This window comes from Pleurodeles waltl, chromosome 6 (genome assembly GCF_031143425.1).
Source record: "Pleurodeles waltl isolate 20211129_DDA chromosome 6, aPleWal1.hap1.20221129, whole genome shotgun sequence".
Lineage (NCBI taxonomy): Eukaryota > Metazoa > Chordata > Amphibia > Caudata > Salamandridae > Pleurodeles > Pleurodeles waltl.
The window spans coordinates 1,608,047,461-1,608,073,721 of record NC_090445.1 but is presented as its reverse complement, the minus strand read 5'-3'; the positions used below and the strand labels follow the sequence as shown (position 1 = coordinate 1,608,073,721).

The following is a 26,261-nucleotide window of genomic DNA, read 5'->3' as shown; positions in this document are numbered from 1 at the left end:
TATTCAATCCTCTATCAAAAACACATCTAGTTTGGGGGGCATGGGAGAAGCGTAACCAGGTGCAAGATGGTAGTGGATGCATGATGTTAAGTCTCCAAGCATGCTGCAGTAAAAGCTCATAGACAACACACCCACATGGATGATGTAGGAGCAAGCTGCAAGGCCTACTAAGAGTTGCCTTCATCTCTGGATCAAGGAAATGCAGCAACAGTTGTGGTGCCTTCGCTGCCAAGGGAGCACAAACAGCAGTAGACCGTTCCTTCTCACAGTGACTGGTAAGTCGTGAAAAGCATGTGGGCTGAAGCTGAATATCAGAGAAGACTATCTGAGGAACGGAAGATCACCTTGGGCAGTGTCCTACTTCAGGGGACTGAGGTAGGACAACCAGGAGAGGTAGACGTTATTAACACAGGAATGCTGAAGCATAGGTACGAGAAGGCAAGGGAGAAGGTTACACAAGTATGCAAGCCCACTGGAAGTCAGTCCTGGTTTTCTGAAGTAAAGGTGATGGGCCACAAGAGGATCAGGTGTCCACACCCGGAAGACAGAGATGCTACACAATCTCTAGCAGTTTTCAGAAAACATACCTTTTAGTTTTTAAAGTCTAATATGAAATTAAATTGCTTTGGCACGAAGTATAAGCTTTCGAATTTTGAGATGTTTCATCTCAAAAGTCGCATCAGAACACAAGCATGAATTGGATGCTTGCTTGACCGATTGGTCAAGTAGAAGGGATACAGGTCAGCTGCCACAAAACACTTTTTACACATCACCAACTGCTTGAAAGTGTGTTGCTGCATAAGCTTGCCAAGTGAAGGGCCAAAAAAAAAAAGGTAAACAGCTTAGAAAATCTAATTTTCACTGAAGGTAGTGAAGTCAGATCCCTCATGGTAAATAACTGTTCAGAGCAGGAGAAGCTTGAAACCAGTCCACACAATTAAATGAAAAAAGGGAACCGGTGAGGAAGTATACACCAGTGCAGGGAATGGGGGTTGGAGAACATAGGACTATATAGACCAAGAGCTGTACAAACCACAAAGATCCACGTTCAAAAGCTTTCAGAAGCAATCATCAGTGCCTGCCTATTAATATCTTACAAACTATATAACAAAAAATAAATTGTCTTAAATATTGGGTATATTCAGACATCACTTTCTTCTGTACCTTGATCGAGCTTGGAAGGGTAAACAACTACATGAGCCACATTAACTTTTTTATCTGTAAAATAAGGCTGCATAACAAGTGAGTGGATGCATGAGTACTATGAGCTGCTGCATGAGTGGTACGCATTATGATCCAAATGGAATTTGAAAGCACAGATTTCAGTCTAGTTTTTTTTATTTTTTTTTATTCTGAAACCAGAAACAGCAGAGATCGCCTTCTGGTGGCAGTTGGAAAAAACAGCAACTTGATGTCCTGTATTCAAGGTAGATCATTAGAACCACCTACCTGTGAAGGCAATCAGATCCAAGTTCCTCTCAACCTTGCAAACTGTAGTAAAGGGAAGTAATGGTGAAACAATGTCTCACATGAGGTAATAATCCTTTTAGGGAACTCAGATCCAACCACACTGCATGTTTTGTACGGAAAAAAAGCAAGTTGAGACTTTGAGCTGGGCCCACAGATTACTTTTTCGTACAAAATAAACATGGATCACCCCATGACAAGGCAATAGTACTTTGTATGGAAGAAGCAGTCAATCAGTGTTCTATCTAGAAGTAGAGGTAGACAAAAAATGCCTCCAATCTTCCATGACCAAGGTGAGGACACTCGTTTTCAAGGAAGCAAAGGGTATAAATAGTGCATCCTCCAGCATTTAAACTGCAGAACATTCTCCAGAACTGGCAAATGGTTAAGCAGAGAATATATATGCTTCTAGGCCGATACCAAGCCTTTCAACCAGAAAAAACAACAAGATCTTTTGAAAGGAATGCTATCATCAAAGGACACTTGGAAGAGATATGGTAAAAAAAAAAAAAAAGAGCCAGGAAAACAGCAGCTCTGGCTTTGGGAGATGCAAATAGAATCAACAAAGGGAAGAGAAGAGAAACATAAGAGAAAAGGCACAGCATTTTCTAACCGCAAAAAAAGAAAATAAAATAAAAACAAAAGTGAAAATATGTAGTATTCAACCTTCACTATTCCAGCTTTCAAGATAGTCACAAAACTCACCATCACAACCATCATCTAAATCACAATGCAGTATGGTTGCTTGGTTATAATTTGCTTTGATAACCAGACTGAGGGTACTGGATGTGTCATTTAGGTAAATGTTACAATGCGGACTCAGTTTTTTTTTTTACAAATCGGATTTTAAAGCCCCGAAATACTGGTGTGCAGACATGGACATGGTGTGAACTTTCTTTGAAAAGCTACAGAATTTACTTAAAGGAGATATAGATGCAAAGGATAGAGTACACCCTCAGCAGCACAGGGGCGGCCGGGTGCAGTGTGCAAATAGGCGTCGGGTTTTAGGTTGAAAACAATGGAGGGACCTGGGGGTCACTTCAACGATGCAGGCAGACACAGAGGGGGGGGGGGGGGGGGGGGGGGGGGGGCTCCTCGGGGTAGCCACCACCTGGGCTAGGCAGAGGGTCGCCTGGGGGTCGCTCCTGCACTGGAGTTAAGTTCCTTCAGGTTCTGGGGGCTGCAGGTGCAGTGTTGGTTCCAGGTGTCTGGTCCCTTGTTACAGGCAGTTGCGGTCAGAGGGAGCCTCCGGATTCTCTCTGCAGGCGTCGCTGTGGGGGCTCAGGGGGGTCGTCTCTGGTTACTCACAGGCTCGCAGTCGCCGGGGAGTCCTCCCTGAGGTGTTTGTTTTCTGCAGATCGAGCCAGGGGCGTCGGGTGCAGAGTGGGAAGTCTCACGCTTCTGGCAGGAAACGTGAAGTCTTTAAAGTCGTTGAAAAGTTTGTTGCAGATTGTTGAGCAGGGCTGCTGCTCATGGGAGTTTCTTGGTCCTGGGGGTCAGGACAGTTCTTTGAGGCTTCAGAGGTGGCTGGTCCCTGTCGGATGCGTCGCTGGAGCAGGTGTTCGAAGTTGGAGACAGGGCGGTAGGGCTGGGGCCAAATCCATGGTCGTCTTCCTCCTTCTCTGCAGGCTTGTAGGTCAGCAGTCCTTTATTCAGGTTACAGGAATCTGATTTCCTGGAATCTGGGGAGCCCCTAAATACTGAATTTAGGGGTGTGTTTAGGTCTGGGAGGGCAGTAGCTAATGGCTACTGTCCTTGAGGGTGGCTACACCCTCTTTGTGCCTCCTCCCTGCGGGGAGGGGGGCACATCCCTTATCCTATTGGGGGAATCCTACAAACTCAAGATAGAGGATTTCTCAAGGCAGGGGTCACCTCAGCTCAGGACACCTTAGGGGCTGTCCTGGCTGGTGGGTGACTCCTTGTTTTTCTCAATATCTCCTCCAGCCTTGCCGCCAAAATGGGGGCAGCGGCCGGAGGGGCGGGCATCTCCACTAGTTGGGATGCCCTGGGACGCTGTAACAAAAGGGGTGAGCCTTTGAGGCTCACCACCAGGTGTTACAGCTCCTGCAGGGGGAGGTGAGAAGCACCTCCACCCAGTACAGGCTTTGTTCCTGGCCACAGAGTGACAAAGGCACTCTCCCCATGTGGCCAGCAACTCCTCTGGTGTGTGGCAGGCTGGCAGGAACTGGTCAGCCTACACTGTAAGTAGGGTATGTTTTCAGGGGGCATCTCTAAGATGCCCTCTGGGTGTATTTTACAATAAATTGCACACTGGCATCAGTGTGCATTAATTGTGCTGAGACGTTTGATACCAAACTTCCCAATTTTCAGTGTAGCCATTATGGAACTGTGGAGTTCGTGTTTGACAAACTCCCAGACCATATACTCTTATGGCTACCCTGCACTTACAATGTCCAAAGTTTTGCTTAGACATTGTAGGGGCATAGTGCTCATGCACCTATGCCCTCACCTGTGGTATAGTGCACCCTGCCTTAGGGCTGTAATGCCTGCAAGAGGGGTGACTTACCTATGCCACAGGTAGTGTGAGGTTAGCATGTCACTCTGAGGGGAGTGCAATGTCGACTTAGTCATTTTCTCCCCACCAGCACCCACAAGCTGTGAGGCAGTGTGCATGTGCTGAGTGAGGGGTCTCCAGGGTGGCATAAGACATGCTGCAGCCCCTAGAGACCTTCCCTGGCCACAACTGGCACACTCCTGATCCACAGTTACGTCCCTTGCAAAAGGTACCCATGGTACCAAGGGCCCTGTGGCCAGGGAAGGTCCCCAGGGGCTGCAGCATGTATAATGCCACGGTAGGTGATCCCTCATCGAGCACATGCACACTGCCATTGCAGTGTGTGTGTGTGTGTTGGTGGGGAGAAAAAGGCAAAGTGGACATGGCACCCCTCCCAGGGTCCTATGCCCACAAACCACTGCCTGTGGTACAGGTAAGTCACCCCTGTAGCAGGCCTTAGAGCCCGAAGGCAGGGGGCACTATCCCACAGGTGAGGGCATAGCTGCACGAGCAATATGCCCCTACAGTGTCTAAGTCCATTCTTAGACATTATAAGTGCAGTGTGGCCTTTTAAAGTCCCTTGGCTGGGAATTTGTCATTACGAATTCCACAGCTCCACGATGGCTCCACTGAAGTCTGGGAAGTTTGGTATCAAATTTCTCAGCACAATAAACCCACACTGATGCCAGTGTTGGATTTATTGAAAAATGCACCCAGAGGGATGCCCCCCTGTATTTTAGCCAACCTTTTAGTGCAGGACTGACCAGTCTGTGCCAGCCTGCCACTTTCAGTCAAGTTTCTAACCACATGGGGTGAGAGCCGTTGTGCTCTCTGTGGACTGAAACAAAGCCTGCACTGGGTGGAGGTGCTTCACACCCCCCACTGCAGGAACTGCAACACCCGGCTCTGAGCCTCAAAGGCTCAGGCCTCTTGAAAAATTATTGGTGGGAAATAGCGCAAATACTCAAATATGTAACAGGTTATGATTACTGGATGACCCCAGATGCCTGTATCCTAAGTCTCTACTCTTGATCACGGAAGACTGGGTGACCCCACACTTTCCCAACTTGGCATTAATACCGGCAAGACGTGCCAATGGAAATCGCCCCCCACCCCCAACCGGACCCAGTAGCGCAGTGGCAAATGGAAGTATTAGACTGGGATCAAGCCGAAAGCAAAGCACTGTGTAGAGAATATACAGGACTATGCAAAACCCACATATCCATGGAGTGGGATACGTATCTAGAGAAATTTCAAACATATGCGCAAGAAGGTGCGGACATACACTCTAACCATGTACTTTAACAATATGAATCGGAGATTCGGCATAGCTGTAATGCTACATGGCTCACTTTCAAATCATACCCTCACCATGGAATCAGTATACAGTAACATGGAAAAGTTACTCAGGCTCAAGCCTCTTGTTCCATTGATCCGGGGCACTCCAACTAGTGGAGACAGCTGTCCCCGGAACAAAGCCCCACTTCTGGCAGCAAGTCCTGCGAGAAAATTAGGAAAGACAGGGAGGAGTGACCACTTTAGCTCTTGACACCTTAGGGGTGTTCCCAGCTGAAGTGAACCCCTCCCTGCAGAATCTTCTATCTTGGTTTAGAAGACAGGGACCAATAGGGTTAGGAATGTGACCCCCTCCCCCAAAGGGAGTAGGCACAGGAAAAGTGTAGCTACCCTCAGGGCAGTAGCCATTTGGCTACTGCCCTCTGACCCCTGTAACACCCTTAAATCTAGGATTTAAGGGCTTCCCCTGAACCTAGCTCATCAGATTCCTAGCGACCTCAAGAAGAAAGAATGAGGACTGCTAAGCTGAACCCCAGCAGAGAAGACTGAAGACACTAACTAAATTGCCCCCAACCCCACAGGCCTGTTTCCAGCTTTTGAAGCCCTGCTACAAAAGGGCAACACATCCTGCAGGACCAGCGACCTCCTAAAAACCTCAAGAGGGCTGCCGGCACCCCGGAGGACCAAGATCTCCCATGGACAGCAGCCCTGTCTAGAAAGAAACTCCGACACAGGACTCCAGAACTACCCCGCAAGTCCTGCCCACTCTGCACCGGACACCCACAGCCTGTGTCCAGGTGGCCCAACAGACAAGAGCTGGGCCCCAGGCGATTCTGACCTATTGTCCAACCTGTGCTGAAACCTCTTGTCCAACACGATGACGCCTGCAGCCTAAATCGGACGGAGATTACCAATACCAAAAGGTACATCTGTACCCGCAGCCCCCTGGCCTTGGGAAATCCGACCTCCGGTGCAGCAACTTTCAAAGAGGCAGCCCTCCTAAAACATCCAGCCTGTGGTTTTCCTAAACAGACCTCCTTGACCCAGCCTGCAGTATCTTTGTGACCCCCCGGGGTCCCCCAACTTAGAATAACCAGGAACCCACAGCTGTGTTTGCACCCTGCTGCCCATGTGCCGCTGAGTGTGTGTTTGGTGCTGACCTATCCCACCCCCAGTGCTCACCTAAACCAAGACATGGGTACTTACTTACCCGCAAGCAGGCCTGATTCCGAGGGCCCCCCGGTCTCCATTTTAAATCTTGCATCATCCTTGACTGCACCCGGCCGGCCCTGTGTTACAGGTTGTGGGTGTTTGGGGTTAACTTGAACTCCAACCTGTGGACATCCTAACCCCATAAGACTGGAACTTTAAGTCTTGTACTTACCTCAAAACTGTTCAAACTTTCTTCTCCCTAGAACTCTCTGCAAAATTGTACTGTCCGCTTTAAAACAGATTTTTGCTATTTTCTTAAAAACCGCTTAACTTGCCAAATTGAAACAGTGGTGTTGATACATATGTTTGATACTTACATACAAATGTACTTACCTGCAAACTGAATTTTGTGGTTCTAGAAATTAACAAAATAAATATTTTTGCTATATAAAAAATGTGGGTCTGGAGTCAGTCGTTGAGTGTGTGCGCCTCCTTTATTGCCTGTGTGTGTACAACCAATGCTTTGCACTACCCTCTGATAAGCCTAACTGCTCGACCACACTACCACAAAAGAGAGCATTAGTATTATTTACTTTAGCCTCTGTTAAGCCTCTAGGGAACCCCTGGACTCTGTGCACACTATAGCTTATTTTGATACGGTATATACAGAGCCAGCTTCCTAGAGTCAACATGAAGAACTTGGAACAAGATGACTTTAAACGTTGGAAAAACTCCATATATTACACTACAGATGGCTAATATTACCATTTGCACTTTCATTCAAGAGGGTCATTTCTGAAAGTTTCTGCTGAACTAAATGCGCCTTGGCCATGAATGACATATCACCAAAACATTTCAAGTAATGATGGTAAATGTACATGAATGCCTACCAGCAAATGCAAAAACATAACCAGCCAATTTTCACCCGTACAAAACTATTTTAATGAAATTAGCACATAGATGTGACGAATCAACTAGTTGTGGTGATTAAAACCCAACTACCACACAAGACAAATTTTAGGGCTCATTTCAGTATTTTTAAAAAGCAATAAAGAAAAGGTTCTGAAAATGGCATAGTTTCATCCTAAAAAGTCAGAAACAATGAAGTAAACTCTAAAAGAACGGAACAGTTTGCTTACCCGATTTAAATAAATGAAAATATAAATAACATGCTAATCTAGGATACAAAATCCATGATAACTTTGTTCTCCTGTGCATCATAGCGTGGCCTTAAACTACATATCAAAATGCTTAGGAAATACACTGAAACCAAGTAATACATTACTTAACACTAACAGCTATCACCACATTTTTGGGTCTTTGTCTATTCTAGGATCGCAGTCCTTTCAGATTCAGAACAGTGATCATGGTTCTAAAACACAGCACCTATACAGTTACAAATTGTGATATATTCACCAATGACAGACTTCGCTTTACTTTCTTCCCTTCGACAAAAGGCAAAAACTGTTTTCCACTTTTCTTCCCAAACTGGCAAGCTGTATTTCTAACTAATTTTTAAAAGTAGCCTTGTCTCGGATATTTTCTGCTTTCTATAGTCAAGTACCTAGAAGCTATTCACAAGCAACATCATGAGTTAAATGCAACAGTATGGTCAAGACATTTCAAGATGTGTACTAGAATTAGATCCACTGCTGCTGCAGACATGACTCATAGCAAAGGGCAGAGCTCATGGCCAACTCTGGCATGAGTTTTAAACTGCTTTTGACATCAAACAAAAATTACTATTTTTACAAACCATTAAAACGCGGAGACAGACACTTTCATTCTAATTTTAGCAGAATACATCTGCCAATCAACAAAACAGGCCAATCCTCTGGGTACTCATGTAAAGCTCAAACCTTTGAAAAACTGCACATTTTCTCTTTAGTACAGCAGCAGACAGACATTTTAAACAGAACACCATTTTCAAAACAAAACTCATGTCTTCTGAGAGGATAAAACAAATGATCGACTTACCAAGCCAAAAGCGGTTGTTTCCATCCATCTCACAGATCTTCAATTTTTTGTCACATCAAGGTCGAGGAGGAGCAGGTTGCCTGCTCATCAAAATATGAAATCTAAGCTTTGAAGTTTTATTTTCCAAAAAGCAAACCTACTGAAGGGAGACTGCAGTCGGCTGTCATGAGGTCAGCCTTGGACCACCTTCAATGCCCAAAAGAGCTTATGAAATACCATCCAAATAAATACAAAAGTACAAAAGGAGACGTTCCTCATGAAAAAAGAAGGGCACAGATGCAAACAGTTAAACATGGGAAGAACAAAGGTCAGTTTATTATTTCATACAGAAAGAGAAACTAGCGAGGATCAGAGAAATGCTAAGCAAAGTCCAAATGCTGCCCAAATCGGACCAGGACTGCCACTGGAGAGAATAGTGTCGTAGGTCTGGTCAGCCCAAGTCCTCTTACCACTTTTTATAATGCTTAGGTACAAAACTCAAAATACGGCTATCGCTTGAAGACCAAAATTAACCAAAGTAGTCTAATAATCTTAAAAGTGATTCCATAGGCTGTCTGTCAGGTGCAGAAAATAATGACCACTACTATATAAGTCAGATGGATCGAAACGATAACTTCAAAAGGCATTAAACAACTGAAGTCTTGTGATGAAAACACACCTGAGTTTAAGCCGATTCATATCGTTTCAGGATTAGCCACACAAAATGCATTACAATAAAACATCCCTGGTATTTACGGATATGCATGTACTTCAAGACCACCAATTAACAAAGGAAGACTCGGACCTATTTAGACATAACAAGATTTTTTTTTTATAGATGATACAATTTAAAAGTGAAAATTCATACCAGTAGCAAAGTACACCACAAGCATTTAATGGAAAAGAAGCCTATGCAATTCATATGAATAACCTGCGCTAACACTACAGAATCATAGAACACACATACTCTAGCAGGAAACAGAAAAGAGATGACATCAGAAAAATCGTGTTGCAGCTCAGACAAAAGTACAAAGGCTCCAGGTACACCAGCCAAGTCTGCAACAGGAAAAGAGAGAAAGTGAAGCCACTGGAAGCTGGTGTAGTATGTGTGTGTACCGGGCCTCTTCAATTCAGGCTCACATTTCAACCCAACTAACCTTTCCAAACCCTATCAGCAGTGAAGAATCCGCAGCACTAGTCCTTCATCGACGTGCATCCAGGGCCCTACCTCATTCAAAGACCTGTTCAGTCGTGCAGCCTTTGAGATTCTCAACACGGGTTTCTGAGGCCTACTGCACTGGTGTGTTTATGAGTTCCAGCCCACAGTGGCAACTGAGGAGCATGCTCAGTAGAACAGTCTCTCTCCCTCTTCCAGCACGAAGCTTCAAGGGCTGTACTGCCCTCTCTGGTGATCAGAGGAGGAAATAAGTTGAAGACAGGCTGCTGAAGAGCAACTCTGCCAATGGCAGAGGAGTCGACAAGAGGTGTTTTTTCAAAACGTTTGTCACCTATAAAGCATTTCTGAGCAATGTTTGCATCTGAAAATATTAAGTATACAGTTTAAGTATTTTGATCATTTAAAGAACAATAATTAGTCGCTTCCACTGACTACTCAAGTTAATATTTTGAACTAAGATTTAGCACCACTTAAATAAATCATTGGGCAACCAAAGAAACAGGCCATTTTAATTTCAACTTGTCATTAAAAATACATATATATGGCTGCATTTCCAAACCAGGAGCACTGCCGCACAGCTAAACCTTAATCACCTTTGTTTTCTTGCATGGTTTTACTTGCATGAAGTTTCTTATTCTAAATTGATCCACTTTAAATTCTTTCCATATAACAACACTCTGCTTACATAGTTAGAAAGCAAGATCGGTAACAATTGTGACCCCCGCACAAGGCAACACACTCCCAATGCTTTATTTTTCATCAGCAACACACTCCCAATGCTTTATTTTTCATCTATTCTAAATACCGTTTATAACACAAGCCTAAAAACATACGTATGCCTCGCCTCTCCCAACCTACAAACACCACAATGTCAGAAAGCATGAATCTTCAAAAGAATCCGCTCATCTGTAAACTTTGAATGGAAACCCGAATGTTCATGATTAGTGGGCAATTGACCATCTAACCCTTTCTGCCTCTCAAAACAAATCTGAGGGCATTCGAGACTGGAGACTGGAGGCTTCTATACCTACTGCTGTTGAAGGTCTTCTCATTTAGAACCTGCTTGCTCTATACTAGCTCTCATTAGATGAAATATTATCGTCACCAACTAAAGACATGTCCTAACTATGAAACTGATAGTGAAAGTCATCAAATAATTACATGGGAACAGAAATGAGATGAACCACTAAAATGTCAAAAAAGCACAGCCCTTTATGTATTTAACAAATTTTGATGGCACCAAAATCTGCATGGTCTCTTGCATGACAGGAGAGGATACAGCCAACTTCTAAGAAGAACAACGCCTGTTGGAGATCCTGAAGATCTACTGCTGCTCTTCAGCAATCTGCAACATTAGTTTTAACAATTTTCTGAAACTAAATGTTTTGGGTAGCTCTTGATTTTTCTGATGACGATATTTACAGTTTGCGGTCAGTCATATTCCTTTCCCATGCATTATAGGTTTTCCAATCACATTTGTAATGTCATGTTGAAAAACAAGCCTACAGTAATTTCATCTGCAATAAATGCAGAAACAAACGCTCTCATTAATGACTCCGATAACTAGCTCAACTTAAACCCACTACTCCTTTTTTAACCCAACTTTGCTAATATGGTAGGATTTTTTCACTTATTGATTTACAAATGGCTGGGTGTAAATGGGTGGCATGGAAGCAAGAGATAATGGGTTGGGGGTGGAATGCTACCCCAAGCAATTCCCAGTGGTTGGACATATTGCAAACATTCCTCCCATTACCTTTTGATACACTCCCACCTACACAGCAGCCCATCCGCAACATTCCTCACTTCCAAACTGTACAAGTGTGGAGGTTTGGAATATGGATATTTAGGTTGACTTTTGCAATAGGAGCTACTCTCCAAGTAGTAGTAAAGTACACCATAAATGTAAGTTTACCCTAGCTCAAACTCCTGCGTCTCACCTATTCCCAACTAGTAAGTAGACAACACAAAGAAAAATTATGAGAAGGGGTAACAGCAGCATTGGGAGGCTAGTAAATTTATTCATTGCAGCTGGAAGAATCAACAGCTCGGTGCTTGCAAAAAGGTTGTGCTGTGGACCATGTAGCTGCCCTTCATCACTCTTTACTGATTCTGTCTTTGCTCTGCTGAATTAAACATAAAAGTGATGGACCTGACATTTCAATTTATCTTCGCCATTGGCAATTACCTGGACTGTATCCGAGTCCATTTTTTTTTTGCACACAGTTTCACCTCAGATTAGACCCAACATATGCAAATCAGACTTAATCCTGCTCCAACTGGAACAGTCCAGTCGGAACTGCCAAAACAGGTCACTGAATGAGAACATAAGCAACCCAATACCAGTTTCACCCCAGTTGGAGCTCTTCAGTTAGGTGCAAATTGCTTCCGGTGGCAAAGTGAGCAGATGACCCACATCTCACCAAACCCACTGTGTTGCCATAAACAGAATGTTATGTGGGGGGGGGGGGGGGGGGCAAGAGAATAGTTACATATATTAAGTGAAGCTATGTACATAAGGAAATGTTACTTAAATGCAGTAACAATATTTCTAGTGAATAGTTTGTCTACCTGCAGATTCCTCACCCAGAGAGCAACCTCCAGAAGTCAGACTTAATCGGGAAAACTTTAGAGCCATGAAGCTGTCAGTATAGGATGCTTGATTCTGTCGGAGCTGGAAGTGACATTAGTCAGCACAAAAAATTTCCATAAAGCACCCGCTCCAGCACATCAACATCAGTTTCTCTTCCATTTATTCCAGAGCCTTCGGGGCAAGAGGGAGTGAAAAATTGCGACATTTTGCAGTATCATTATTTTTAATTACAATGGAACCTTATTAACTGTTCTTGTGAGTCATCCATCAAAACAGGGAGGTGAGCGGATTGGAGAGGTATCTGCAAGTAGAGCATCCACCAGAAACATCGCTACCAAAAGTAACTTTTCCTTCTGATGGATACTCCTTACCGCAGATTCCTCACCTGTAGAACAGATTTCACAGCAATACCCAGCCCTGCCGGCAGACAGATTGACGATTCAGATCAGGAAGTCCTGCAAGACGGATCTAGTGATGTGCTGACCATGCATACCTCTGCAAAGACAGTAATGTGTCACAGAAGTGTGCAAGGAAGTCCACGTCGCAGCATTACATATTTCTGAGATCTGGATACCCCAAGCCAGTGCCGAAGTGGTGGATTTAGCTCTGGTGAAATAGGCTAAATTCCTTCAAACAGCTCTTTCAGGGCGAGGGTGCAGCAGATTTTAATGCAGAGGATGAGCCATCAGAATAGAGACCTCTTCTGAACTGCCTTCCCCTTCTTGGCTCAACAATAGAACATGAAGAGCTGGTCATTGGTATAATAATCTCTGGTGTGGCCCAGATAGTAATTAACCTCCTGACTTGGATCCCACTAATGCAACCTCTTTTAAAGAATGAGGTAGTGGGTAGAAGACGGGGAGGGTAATGGATTGGGCTCGGTGAAAGTGAGTGATCACCTAGGGACAGAAAGCAGCCTAGTTTGCAACACCAACTTGTCTGGGAAGAAAGCAGTGAAGGGGGAGTTGACAGCTCAAGGCCTGTAACTCACTGACCCATCCAGCAGACATGATGGCAATACAGTCTTGAGGGTCAAAATGTGGAGTGTACCACTGTGGAGAGCTTCCAACAGAGTACCCATCAAAAAAGTAAGAACCAAATTCAAATCCCACTGGGGAACTACAAATGGAGTGGAAGGATCAATAATAGTCAACCCTTTCAGAAAACGTATGACAACAGGAGACTTAAATAGGGATGGCTGATCCGGCAGACAGAGGAGAGCAGACATGGCGACTAACAAACCCTTCTAGTACCAATTGAAAGGCATTCAATTGTCCCCGCTCAATCTCCAGGCATAAAGGTGGAGACCTAGGAGATTAGATTGCAGGATGAGTCCCTCCAACTGGGAGAGAAGGTCCGGTCTGAATAGCATGCGGAGCAGAAGACATGTGGAGAAGCCATGAGGTCTACATACCACACCGGTCTCTGCTAATTCAGAGTTATAAATATGACCTGGGCCTGGTCTTGCCAATCCTTCCTCAGAACCTGAGGAATCAAGGGTGGGTGTGTATGGGGGGGAAAAGGGGGTCATAATGCACCTGAAGGTTCCACCTCAACCAAAACAAGCTCCCCAAGGCCCCCCCCTGACAGATACTGGAGGGCGCAGATTTGCTGACACTGAGAATTTTCTGAAAAGGTGAGTAAGTCCACCTGAGCAGTGCCCCATTAGGCGACATGTCCTGGACTACCTCTGGCAAAAAATGGCACTCGTGAACAGCGCGATAACGCTGGCTCAGACTGTCAGCTCCGACAGTCACAGACCCAGCTAGGTGATTGGTGTGGGCCAGATCCTTTGGCGGTGTGCCCAAGACCACGGTTTAAAAGCCTCCAGACGAAGGAAGTGAGACTATCCTCCCCCTTGCTTGTTCACATACCACATCGCACTCATGTTGTTCATAAAGATCTGGTCGGAGCGACCTACGAATCGCGGGAGGAAGCCCTTGAGCACCAGCCTTTCTGCCCGCAATTCTAGCAGGTTGATGAGATTAGGGGGCTCTGAAGGAGCAGATTCTTCACAAGACCATCGGATGAGCTTGCCACCCTAGCATCCATCACTACCGCAGTCACGACCAGAGGAGTAAAGCGCATCCCATATGGGAGGTTCACCTTGTTCACCCAACCAAGCCACGTCCGCCAGAGTGCTGGGGGAAGATTAGGATGGAATTCAAAAGGTTCTCCCACCCACCCCTTCACCCCTGCACAATAGCCACCACCTGCTGAGACACCACTGCAGGGCCTCCATGTGCCAACGTGTGTGCATGAATAGGAGTATACAGAAAGCCAGCACACCGAGGAATTTCAAGATGCTGAGGACTGGAACACTCAAGCAAAACTGAAAAAGTGGAATTATCTCCTGGATGCCTGTGGTGTCCAGTACCAACCTTAGGAACAGGAGTCACTGGGAGGGGCTAAGTGGACATTTGAACTCTCTGATCAAGAAGCCCAGGTCGAACAGAGATGTCGTTGACTGCAGATGGCAGACTACCATCTCTAGCGAGTTGGCTCTGAGGAGCCAGTCGTCCAGGTACGGGAAGATCGGTCTTAGATAGGCCACAATCACTGCAATCACCTTGTTGAAGACTCGAGGTCCTGATGTCAATCCAAAGGGAAGTAACGCAAACTGGTAGTGCGTAGAACCCACCACAAAGTGTGACTACTTCCAATGGGACCACAGGATAGGGATGAGGAAGTACGCATCCTGCAGATCAAGAGAAAGCATGTAGTCTCCAAGCTCCAACACCAGTAGAACTTGAGCTAAGGTCAGCATCTTGAATTTCTTCTTTTTGAGGAAGAAATTCAACTCATGAGATCTAGAATGGGACACAGGTCGTCAGTCCTTATTGATCCATCCAAGGTTGCTGCACATGTTACTTCCTCAAGGAAGTAACGTGCACAGCAGCCTTGGCCTATTTACTTGTCTGGTACTAACTTTAACTATCCTTTCAGAAGGAGAGTCACTACTTCCTGTTGCAGAATGGCAAAATGATCGGGAGGTGGGGAAGAGGGAGGATGTGAGATGGAAGGTGGAACTTGAAGGCAGGGAAGGGTGTAATCCTTTTCTATAATCTGCGAGCTACAATGGTCCGAAGTAATGACCTTGCAGGCCGCAAGAAAATGGGACACTCGCTCTCTAACAGGCTCTGTGTCAGGCTGGAGAGACAAACTAGGCTTGCTTTCCTCAAGACGTATGGGAGGAAGTAGAGGAGGAAGGAAGGGAGTAAGTTGGATCCATGGCCTAGTCCTCTGGCACGACCATTGTATTGCCAAAACAAGGGGGTTAGGTTGTTCCTGTTGGAGCTAAAATGCCTGGAACTGAAAGATCTTCTCCCAATTCCACAAAAAGCAGTGAAAGGACCAAGAATTCTTGGTTGGTGGTGGCAGTTAAAGCTCCAGTGACTGTGCTGTGGTCCTTGACGCTTTAAACCATTCCAAAGCTGAATCCACCTGGTCAATGAATAGGTGCACTCCATCGAAAGAAAGATGCATTAGCCTGAGCTGAATGTCAGGAGAAAAATTAGAAGTCCGGAGCAAAGCATGGCAATGGATGGAGACCGAGGAAGCCATGGCTCAGGCAACAGAATCAGCAGTGTCAAGACCCAATTTAATAATGTGATAGGAAGCGTTTTGACCATTGGCAGTGACCTATTGAAAATGGTCTTTCATGTCTGGTGGGATATGTGGCAGCATCATCTGAGCCATGTCCCATAACGCAGGGTTAGGTCTAACCCGAAGATAATTTGCATTTAACGATTTCAATGGCCATACTTCCGGCTGAAAAGAGTTTCTTACCCCATGCCCATAGTTTTTTGGATTCCTTGTAAAATGGCACTGAGGGAAAAGCTCTGCCCAACAGCGTACAGGAGCAGGTCGGCCTGTGCTAAGCAGTAGCGTCGACCATCAAAGCCTGTCGGCTGATAGTGTAAAAGATGGCTTCTCCCAAGCACCAGGACAGGAGACAGTAACGCCTCATAAAAATGCAAAAAGGGTTTCCGATGTGGTCGAGGATGGCAAAAAAACCTCTGCAAGGGCATTAGCTTTCATTTCAGTCGATGGGAGCTGTTGATCCAAGACCTCTTCAGCCTTCAACATAATTTTATGCAGAGACATTACCTTAGGTGACGGTGGATCAAGTGCCAATACCGTTGAAGTAATCAGGTCACTAGTCGATAAGCCCTAAAAATACCTGAAGGGATCCTGCCCTTTGCGTTCATAGAGGAGACCCTGCACAGGGTTTGAGTCTTCACCAAAATTTTCATTCAAGCGTGCTCTGCAAGCCTCCCCTTCAAGTAGCATTGTTCCCTCCCTACAGGGATGAAGGTGCGGTTCGAAGTTGGTCTGCAACGCCAGTGACTCCACATCTGGCACTAAAGGAGGCAGTTGTGGTGGCAGAGGTGCTGATCATGAGGATAGTGCGGCTCAGAGTATCGGAGTGCTGGATCAAAGCAGGGCAGAGGTGCCAGATCCAAAGGTGTGGCGCAAAACGACATCAGCTGAAATGGCATGAACAGTGGAAGCCTTGCTGGAGTCAGTCATCGAGAACCAGAAGTCCCTGCACAGCATCGATGATAAACATTTTTTGTGTGAGGGAAAAAAAACTCAATATTCGAAGTTCTAATCTGCAACGAAGGTACTGAAAAAAGGGAACTGACGTCAATTGCAGTGGAGCGGGCGCTTTATGGACTTGGGGACGTTACCCGACGTGACTTTCGGCACCAATGGAGTCAAGTGCCCTCTACTGGTGGCATCAAGACTTTTCCGTTTTCCAGATCCATTCTGGCACCTGGAGATTGTTCTACAGGTGAGGAATCTGCAGGAAGAAGTATCCAACAGAAGAGAACTTTACATGATCTTTCCAAAAGAACTGTTGTCTAATAGAAATAAACATCTTACACAGCAACAGTTCAGGAAACGTTACAAATGAATAGGTTCGTTTTGCATGACTGCTTTTGTAGGAGATTGATTCCTACAACATAAAAAGTTCAAAAGATAAAGTAGAACAGTTCTTTTTTGGAAGGTGAAGGCATATGTTAAATAAAAGGTACCCCCCAAAGATCTTTCAGTTTTGTGTGGGAATGCAGTGATTAGAAGCATAAAGATGTATGTTTGCAGTCTAGTTTTTCAGTGATAAAACGGCCACCACCATGGAACAACATGCTGATGCCATGAGAAAACTTGAGTTATTTATGACTTTCCTTCTGTTTCAGCACAGGGACATTATTATTTTGGAGGAAGGTAAGTAAAGTTGTTCGGGTGTCACTTCCATAAGACTGTCTTTTCCATGCATGACATCTGGTACTAACCGCCTTCTCGGTCTTCATTTGCACCATCATAAGTTCGACTGCAGTCTTCACGTAGTCTTAGTCATGATGTTGCTAAGTGGAGCTAAGGACTGGGTGGCTTGCTGCCGGTCTTCCCAGTTGGATGGGGACCATGAAGAGGAAATCCTGTCTTCATCCACGCTACCAGCCATACAGGCAAAAGCCATGCATCCCATAAGGTCCAACTGAGAGGAGCCAGCTTTGTATCCAGTGTGAAGTCTAACACGGCAGCACAGTGCTGTTCTGAAGTAGATGCTTGAGGTCAAAGACCAGAGAGGTCCCATCCGACCCATGACAGGATAGGCAAGTGACTAGCTTCTCTGGGGGTCCGACCAAACTGCTATCTTGTAGTTGAAAATAAATTGTCAAAGAACTGATTTGGATCAAGTACCATCCTACAAGTACTCATAGTACCGGCTTTCCATGACATACATGTGGAACCATCTGTGGGCCTGCCTGACTGAAACATGAAAGTGTAGCTCCTTAGCAAACAACTACAAGCACAAGAAACTATTTGGTGCAATATGGTCTCCTTCCTACTCAAATCGAGTTCTCTGGGAATTGCAAGGCCCTAATTCACATAAAAATATGGCATGCTTCATCATCGGGCTTCCTACACCCTGGAGTCAATAGAGTCCAAGGTGAGCTCTACCGCTATGAGTGGGAGCAAGGATTTTTCTTTAAAAAAATTGTGGAATATGCACTTCACACAATCTACCAGAGTTGAATGAAACAGTTAGTTAAAACTGCCTAGAACTAGCTTAAATACTAATTTATTGTTTGGTGTTCTGGTAGGATTAAAAACAAACAAATGGTATACCATGGACATTAATTACCCTATCATCTTATTCTGTTGTCAACATGTTTTGGTAGTCTTACACGTGCCCAAAGGGTCAGCAGCCTTTGTCAGGACGTAAAATCTCTGGTTCAGAAATTGTTGCAGTGTCCTACAGAAATTATTGCCCTATCATTGAAGGCTAACCAACTACATCGTACTGTCTTGTGTGGGATAAATAGTGATCTATTTGTGTCCAGTACACCAAAACTCACACCCTTTGTAGAATTAATACCTAGGAATGCAAAATAATTATGCCTCACAATTACAAACTCAGGAGGTCGTAACTCTGCAGTGCAGAAAACAATATAAGGAGAATGATAATAAGGAGACGTGGACTACTCACAATACAAAAATTATATACAAATATATGGCCAATGCTCTGAACAAAAGTGAGAGAAGTGGGGATTATGCATCAATTCGTTCCCCTTCTATTTCAATTGACACCAGTGGATATCTATATCAAAAGTGGATGAGCACTCTTAGTCTGTCTTTTACAGTCAGCGTATCTCCATACGTGACTAAGTCTGATATTAAGTCGCTGCTAGCATCATAACGTGTGGCGGCTATCTTGTGATTAAACCCTAGCTTTTAAAATGAATTAATAACTATATAGTACGAGAGGAAATTCATGTATACCAATATGCCTATACTGCTACTGCGATCAACTATTATGGGCAGTTTGTGGCATTAAAACTTCTGCAATATGTTTCAAACATGCAATGGTCTGCAGCGGGATTGTCTGCACCTACCACCTTATTATAAAGTATACCCATTTCTCCAAGGTAGATCTAATGTGCCATTTTCTGGGCAAAATAAACCGGAACCCTCTGCATGGGGCAATGGAGACCAAAGTCATTAGTCTGGGTGGTCGCTAGCACTGTGGAAATATTTAAACTGGAGAGTGAAGGAGCTGATTCAGGCCATATACAGCCAGTGCATGAGAAAGTAATGTATCATACTTTAACTCCCCTTTTGCAAGATACAGTGTTACATAACGCCCTCTCCCCACCCCCAGAAAAGCATTGGGGAAGTTTGGCCCATTTTATATAACCGGTTAGCTATTCTGCCTCATGCTTTGTAAGGGGTATGTTCAGGAAGGAAAAGATCTTTCAGATTATAAAACAAGCTTGAAATTTTTCTTGGACCTTACAAGTGAGTTAGGAGAACATGAATAGATACCTCGGTTCAGGAAACTCTTTAAAAATGCACTCTAAATGTAAGGCAAAAGATCACTGCAGAATGTATTTGATTTCTTCAACATCTAAAGGATTCAATCAACCAACAAATTTATCAGCATTAAAACGGATGCTACTGGAAGGAAGCATTTTGATAAAATAACTTCTGAATTAAAAATTACAAATGCACTCTGGGTTTCATTGAGGACATGCAAATACGGAATGGTATTTTTTCTTTCCAATGGCTGCAAACAATCAAAACAAGCATATTATGTAAATGCAATAGGACACCCATTCCTGTTCGCATCAGCTTGGAGCTTATTAATCTTTTTTGCCATCTATTACATATGAGGTGTGTTGCTAGCGTGATTTAGGAAGCCATGAACTGCTTACTACTAGACTAAGATTAAAAAACAATTAAATTAGACTTCCTGTCAGTGTCTGACTGCATCTCAAAACGTGTAAAAGGTGGAAAGAACTTTTGTTCACTGCCTTAGGAAGCAAGGGAGACCTCAGCACAGATACCACTGAAAGGTGAGAAGAGTATGCAACAAGTGCAGCAATCAGTGCACTTTCAGACAGGGTGCATTTGAGCAAGGAGTTCCTTAACAAACACAATCATGATCAGAGGACTTAAGTTGCAATATCTCTCTCTCTCTCTCCCCCCTCTCTCCCCCTACCAGCAGATTCTGGGCCAGGACTGCTGACCCTATAAGAGTGGTGGACCTGAAGAGTGATCCTCTGCACTGCATCAAAGGCACATTTTTGACCTGGAGGAGGATTCCAGTAGCATTCTAAAGGGCAAGGTAGAGAAAATGATTTTCAGTTCCTTAAACTATTTTCATATTTTGGAGATAAACAGAGAAAGCTTTGGAAAATCCAACAAGCATGTGGGTGAGAGAGGAAGCAACGTCCAACTGCTCGGCCCACAGGACACACTCTTAAAAAATAATACAAAAAATTAAAAATGAATTGGGTTAGTGGGGAAGCATCAGACGGGTGGAGGTGAGTGGATGGAAGGTCTTACCTCTTGTTTCTGGAACACGACATTCTCTCCTCAGCCCCTGCAGGCCCTACTCCTCCTCCCCCTTTTGGCATCACCAAGAAAAAGGTAACCTTAGCAGGGCTGGTACATATTGCGAAAAGAGATACAAATAAAACGTGCAATATGAAACCTGTGGTCATCTACCTCTCCTTTTCTTCTGTATTCTGGAAAACAAAATGACATCCAAAATGGGAGTGGCAGAAGGATCGTCTCAAGGGGAGCAAATGGGTCATGCTCAACTTCCCTGTTATGATTAACCTGCAGGCTATAGCAAACGCAGAGCCTGGTGTCCAAGAGAAATTCATTCCCCTGAGCTGACCTAACTTCAATTGTGTGTTCATCCGAGTAGGCATGTATTAAGACATATGAGAAAATATACTGAGGTCAGGACAGATCTAATCAAAGGCCTAATCCACCACCAATCACTCGATTGGTCCATTCACCCATGTTTGTGCGAAATATTTCCTATGTGGTGGCCTATATTATACCATTATGTAGGCAGTCAGAAAACATTCACCTTCAACCAACGTTCCACCATCACTCATATGTTTCTGGCTTGAAGCAAGTTTTCAACAAATGCTAGGCTCAATAAATGCCATCAAAAAAGACTAAGTGATGTTGAAACATCATCTAGTTTTACTCAAGTGACAGATGTTGAAGGTTCTGTGCATTAAACTAAAAAGGTAGGCAAAATTACATGGAGGTGTGGCATGTAGAAATAAGGGGCCCAAGAAAAAAAAGTATACATAGATGTAAAAGTCCTATGCATCAGGATTAATTGAAAGTGGGGTTTTGTTATTCAGCACACAGGTATCATGGCCTGCTGTTGAGAATGTTATCCCTAGAGTGTTCCATGGACGAAACTGTTGCTGGTCTTATAATAAATATAAATAATTATTGAACATAGAATAGGGTGGTCGTACTGAAAGGTAGGCGAAGCATCACGCTAAATTGTCATCAGAGTACCAAGCGTCACACGTCTGCTCCACACACATGAAGGCAATGCGTGGCACTCCAAGACTACGAAAACTGCCAATTTTTTTCCAAAGTGTGTAAGCCATACTGTGCGACAACGGACCCTCAGTAATTCTTCGAATGTGCAAATCATGTATTTCTACAGGCTTTAAATTCCTACAAAAAAAAAAAAAAAAACACAAATGTATCTGCCTGTAGTTAGCACTACATTGTTTGACACATTTACCTAAATGTGATGCATTTTAGAGTAAAAAAACGGCACTACAAGGAAGATACTTCACCACAAGCAGACCATTCAAAACGGATTTATGCATAAGAATGCAATTCGTAATAATAATTGCAGCGACCATTTAATCGCACACGTTGTCTACCCACCAGCAACAAAAAGACATCTACCAGCTCAGACAAAAACCAAGAAGGCTCCGCCCAGTCAAACCACCAAAGCGTGGCCACCGGAAGCTGGCGGGCCGTCTGTTGAGCCAGCTCAATTAGGGCTCCCGTTTCATGCCGACAAACCTTCCCAAACTCTAAAAGGATCGAACCTCATTCAGGGGTCAGTTCAGTCCGGCAGCCTTAGAGATTTTTAACCACGGGTTCTGAGGCCTACACCGTCAAAGTGTGCGAGCCTCAACCAGCAGCGAGTGCTGCGGCGCATGCTCGGAAAGCGTCCTCCCGGGCTCCCTCCACTAGCACGAAGCAGCTCGCGGCCATCACTGCTCTCCTCGGTAATCCGAGAAGGAAGTGAGAGGAAGGCAAACTACTGGTAAGGCATATCTCGTGGAAGCAGAAGGGCCCGCTAGTCAACACTTCAGACACATTAAAGATGCGTGCAAATAACATGGAGGCCTTGTGGTGATCCAAGTCTATCCATGGAGAAATCGTACAATCGCATTTAACCGAATTCACATCACATAAAACTAAGTAAACTACGGGGCAAAACGCTCACTTAGACTTCGAGCCAATGCCTTCCGAGATCCGCGACAGAAGGGATCTTGCTTTTATATGAAGCCGGGGGGAGGGGGGGGGGGGGACACACCAAGAAATAAAAATTTTTCGCACTTAAGCACCTAACCGAGCATGTCATGTCTGCGATATGACACCAAGTACAACAGAATACTGAACGCACGCCGGCAAACTGCTAAAAAAAAAAATTAATAATACTAAGCGACATAGGTTTAATGATTCAAAGATGGAGGTCTCCAAAGGGTGTGCCCTCCCCCTAAATCAACTACTGCTAGGGAAAACTGTTTCTCAGGGCACTACTCTTCAGCGACTGACTTATTTTGACAGTTTTGTCTTACAGAGGCTGGCCACAGCCTCCAAGTAGTAAGCGCTATATAAATACTATTACAGTTCAATACAATACAATTGCCTATTATCCTCAGGATACAGTGTACTGACCACATGTTTAGAGCATCATAAACCATTTCCTTCCCCTCAATGACACCAGACATGACACCCCCACTCCATCATCTTCATGTCCAAGTGGCCTACCAATGCACAACCTTAACCCAGATTCATCCACTAACAAAAAGGCACAGACTGTGTACATAACATTACTTTGAAGGGGACAGAAAGCAAAAGGCACGGTTCTTTAATATTCAGCACCAAATCTGAGAGAATGCTTCTGGTGATCAGGTTTACCATTTTTTTTGCAGCATTCTTCAAATGCAGTTTTTAATTTCAGGAATAAACTACAAAGCAACGAAATAATAAGCACTTCCAGTCAGCCACTGGATTAATTTAACATTTTTACAAATTTCATTGTAATTCTGCTGGTATAACTCATTGGTTCACCAACAGTTTCTGGACCTCTTTTCTCCCATATAAAATCATTTAAGTGACATTAGGTAGCAGTTAGAGCACTGCAAGTGCTTCAAAATGTATACCAGGCTAACAATGTATAGGAAATGTTAGGGGTTGTTGCACTGTCACTTGCTGGCAACAAGCCTTTTTTCATAATTATTACATTTCTCGCTATATTCCCACATTTTTATTTTAACCATCTTTAATAGTTTATAACAGAATAACAATGCTAAACCTCTTTTTTAATGCATCAGTCAACGTACGAAAGCCAGAAGAACAATCTACAAAAACTAGAAATTCACAATCTCAATATTAAACAAATATAGAAACGATCTGTATATTTGTCAAACATATTTGTCCTATATAATGAACTATCTATAAAGATGATGAATAGGATACAGCTTGTCAGTAGCAGACAAGACTTTCTCTAGCCATTTCACTATAACTGAACACGTTTCACTTTTCTATGTCAACACACTACTGCTGACAAATGTGGTCAGTGCCTGGAGCTGTTACAAGCAGGACAGCCATGCTTACAGAAAAGAAAGACTTAATGGATCTTCGTCATGGAGACTGTGATGTTCAGCCTCGACAAAGATGCTACCTATACACAGCACTACTTGGAAAGAGACATTCTAATCTGGCATCTGAGCAAATATTTTAGTGTATTCAATACCCACTCTTTTACTTTTCTGTTAAACTTAATTTCTCCTTCTGAAATTAGAATGATTGTTCTGGACTTTACAAAATAACCATCAGGTTGGAACACTGATTTGGGTCTTCCGAAGGATGACTTTACCGCATCACCACTGTATACTTAACTTTAAATAGAGCTATTCCACTTTGACATGATATCTTCAATGACTGACTTCATTCCATTCCGGAAGCTTGGTTACAAGAACATATCAACTACCTAGTAGATGAACGGCGACCTTTTGATTTCCCCATGATAAGAATTGAACTGCAATGATGAAATGTGCAATTGAGTAATGTAGGAAGTTGGCTCTGTATGTACTATTTCAAAGTAAGAAATAGCATGCACAGAGTCCAAGGGTTCCCCTTAGAGGTAAGATAGTGTCAAAAAGAGATAATTCCAATGCTCTATTTTGTGGTAGTGTGTTCGAGCAGTAGGTTTATCAGAGGTTAGTGTTAAGCATTTGTTGTACACACACAGGCGATAAATGAGGAACACACACTCAAAGACAATTCCAGGCCAATAGGTTTTTATATAAATAAATATATTTTCTTAGTTTATTTTAAGAACCACAGGTTCAAGATTTACAAACAATACTTTAAATGAAAGGTATTTCACTCAGGTATCTTAGGAACTTTGAATAATCACAATAGCATGTACAGTTTTGGCAAAAATGGCAATAAGCTATTTTAAAAGTGGACACTGCAAAAATCAACAGTTCCTGGGGGAGGTAAGTATTTGTTAAGTTCACAGGTAAGTAAAGCACTTACAGGGTTCAAAGTTGGGTCCAAGGTAGCCCACCGTTGGGGGTTCAAGGCAACCCCAAAGTTACCACACCAGCAGCTCAGGGCCGGTCAGGTGCAGAGGTCAAAGTGGTGCCCAAAACACATAGGCTTCAATGGAAATAGGGGTGCCCCGGTTCCAGTCTGCCAGCAGGTAAGTACCTACGACTTTGGAGGGCAGACCAGGGGGGGTTTTGTAGGGCACCGTGGGGGACACAAGCAGCCACAGAAGGTACACCCTCAGGGGCGGCCGGGTGCAGAGTGCAAACAGGCGTCGGGTTCGCAATAGGATTCAATGGGGAGACCCGGAGGTCTCTTCAGCGATGCAGGTAGGCAAGGGGGGGCTCCTCGGGGTAGCCACCACCTGGGATAGGAAGAGGGCCGCCTGGGGGTCGCTCCTGCACTGGAGTTCGGTTCCTTCAGGTCCTGGGGGCTGCGGGTGCAGTGTGGTTTCCAGGCATCGGATTCCTTGAAGCAGGCAGTCGCGGTCAGAGGGAGCCTCTGGATTCCCTCTGCAGGCGTCGCTGTGTGGGCTCAGGCGGGTCATCTCTGGCTACTCACGGGCTCGCAGTCGCCAGGGAGTCCTCCCTGTAGAGTTAGTTTTCCGTAGGTCGAGCCGGGGGCGTCGGGTGCAGAGTGGAAAGTCTCACACTTCCGGTGGGAAACGTGTGGTCTTTAAAAGTTGCTTCTTTGTTGCAAAGTTGCCAGTTGGTTGAACAGGGCCACTGTCCTAGGGAGTTTCTTGGTCCTTTTAGATGCAGGGTAGTCCTCTGAGGCTTCAGAGCTTGCTGGACCCTGTGGGATGCGTCGCTGTTGCAGTTTTCCTCGAAGTGGGGAGACAGGCCGGTAGGGCTGGGGCCAAAGCATTTGTTGTCTCCGTCTTCTCTGCAGGGCTTCATGTCAACAGTCCTTCATCTTCAGGTTGCAGGAATCTAGTTTCCTAGGTTCTGGGGAGCCCCTAAATCCTGAATTTAGGGATGTGTTTAGGTCTGGGAGGGCATCAGCCAATGGCTACTGTCCTTGAGGGTGGCTACACCCTCTTTGTTCCTCCTCCCTGAGGGGAGGGGGGCACATCCCTATTTCTATTGGGGGAATCCTCCAAAATCAAGATGGAGGATTTCTAAAGGCAGGGGTCACCTCAGCTCAGGACACCTTAGGGGCTGTCCTGACTGGTGGGTGACTCCTCCTTGTTTTTCTCATTATCTCCCCTGGACTTGCCGCCGAAAGTGGGGTCTGTGTCCAGGGGGCGGGCATCTCCACTAGCTGGAGTGCCCTGGGGCATTGTAACACGAAGCCTGAGCCTTTGAGGCTCACTGCTAGGTGTTACAGTTCCTGCAGGGGGAGGTGTGAAGCACCTCCATCCAGAGCAGGCTTTTGTTTCTGTCCTCAGAGAGCACAAAGGCCCTCACCACATGGTGTCAGAAACTCGTCTCTCAGCAGCAGGCTGGCACAGACCAGTCAGTCATGCACTG

General features: G+C 44.7%; 1 protein-coding gene across 6 annotated transcripts in view; it reads right to left on the bottom strand.

Annotated features, from left to right (window-relative positions):
- The window catches only part of EHMT1 (euchromatic histone lysine methyltransferase 1), an 800,236-nt gene that overhangs the window by 713,774 nt on the left and 60,201 nt on the right, over window positions 1-26,261 (bottom strand). Inside the window, exon 1 of one of the 6 annotated variants that reach the window (XM_069241485.1) lies at window positions 22,050-22,108. The exons of 2 other annotated variants lie outside the window; for them this stretch is intronic. The gene's annotated coding sequence lies outside the window, so the exon portion shown is untranslated. Of the gene's footprint in view, window positions 1-9,543; window positions 9,714-21,882; window positions 21,993-22,049; window positions 22,109-26,261 lie in introns of those variants that run through there. 3 more of the 6 variants (XM_069241482.1, XM_069241491.1, XM_069241484.1) reach the window with 3 other exon arrangements.